Genomic DNA, 1,735 nt, shown 5'->3' with positions numbered 1-1,735 from the left:
CTACACTATGAAGTGCTTAAAAGTGCAGCTACTGAATTTTGTCAATAGCCAGTTTAATTAAGAGCATAGCTATGGTTTGAGAAATATATACAAGTATTGCTTTTCTTAAGCAGCAGAAAAGTACAGGGAGTCAAAAGTAAAAAGACGCAGATAAGGTAGATCATATTGAGAAATCATTTTGTTAGTTGTCAAAGTACAATAATAGGCAAGATTAGTGGTAGGGTGAAGGATGCTGAAGAATCAGAAAAGTAATCTTGTTTTGTTGTCATGGGCACAAGCTGTCCACTTCTATAATCAGCAGCCTCTGGAGAATTCCCAAGAATCTTCAGTTTGAGGTCTTCTAATGGAATGGATGTCCTGTAGTCAGGAAAAAATGATGCTTATATTTTTGGCTGAGAAACATGGACCCAAGATCAATGCCTTGGAATTTCACTGCTGGTCCACTTGTTAGCAGTACCTAATCAGGTCTTTTCCATTGAGGTTCAAGGGAAGTTTTCTTCTGATATTTTTTCAGAAAGATCAAATTTCCAGGTTTCAGATCATGTAAAAGTTACTTAGGTGGATTCTTTGGAAATGCAGATTCTACCTATTGTTGATAAAGCAGGAATTATTATGTGGGCCCCTGGAGCAATTAGTCATACCAGATTGTATCAAGGTAGAATTTAGTATTGAAAATAGTTCCTAAATACAGGAGGCAGCCTATCCTTAATTCAGAAGGAGATACATATATCCTGCTGCTAAGTCACTTCAGTCGTGTCCGACTCTGTGCGGCAGCCCACCAGGCTCCTCCATCCCTGGGATTCTCCAGGCAAGAATACTGGAGTGGGTTGCCATCTCCTTCTCCAATGCATGAAAGTGAAAAGTGAAAGTGAAGTCACTCAGTCGTGTCCGACTCTTAGCGACCCCATGGACTGCAGCCTAGAGAGGTTCATGTTATTGCTATCAAGGTAAATAGAAGTTCTTTGGGCCTTGGAAGTTTGAAGATTTCTGAAAGATTTGATAATTAGTTTTATAATTCCACTAGTTCTCTTTATTTTTCCTGACATTTGTGGATGATAAGGACAGTGGGGTTTCTAGGTAAATGGTAAAGTTTTACAGAATTACTTAATAACAGATTCAACGAAATGTGTGATCCTGTTACTGGAGAGGTACATCGAGATTTCTCAAGTCAAAATATAAAATAAAGCAATTTTTTCCCTATCATTAAAGCCATAGCTCTCCAGCAAGAAAAAGCCCGAACCCACCATAAGAAGAATTGTACTTATATGTACTCAAAGTTCATTTAGAGGTGTTCCAAGGAGTCCTGAGGCTTTGGGCCTCCATATGCTATCTTTATGGTTTTCCCAGGATTGTGTCATTGGCAGATAGGACCTTCATTCTTGGCAAAGCCCCTAAATTATGCCACAACTGTTGGTTGTGCCCTGCCCCTTTCCCTCCTGTTACAATACCGAGAAGAATTTTTGCTGGACTTCACTTTGTGTCTGTCTCCTTAGATAACAACAAGGGATCTCAAGATTCTTTAATTTCCCATTCATTTTATAGGCGTTTTTAAGGGATAGGGAAATCTTTGTTTTTAAAGCATTTAAAAATCATTGACTAACCCCCAAACATCATCTTTCAGGATTTGGAATAGCTCAACCGGAATTCCATCACCTCCACTAGCTTTGTTCATAGTGATGCTTTCTAAGGCCCACTTGACTTCACATTCCAGGATGTCTGGCTCTAGGTCAGTGAT

Source organism: Bison bison, unplaced genomic scaffold (assembly GCF_000754665.1).
Source record: "Bison bison bison isolate TAMUID 2011002044 unplaced genomic scaffold, Bison_UMD1.0 scf7180017864508, whole genome shotgun sequence".
In the NCBI taxonomy this organism is placed as follows: Eukaryota; Metazoa; Chordata; class Mammalia; order Artiodactyla; family Bovidae; genus Bison; species Bison bison.
This window is presented reverse-complemented; position numbering follows the sequence as displayed.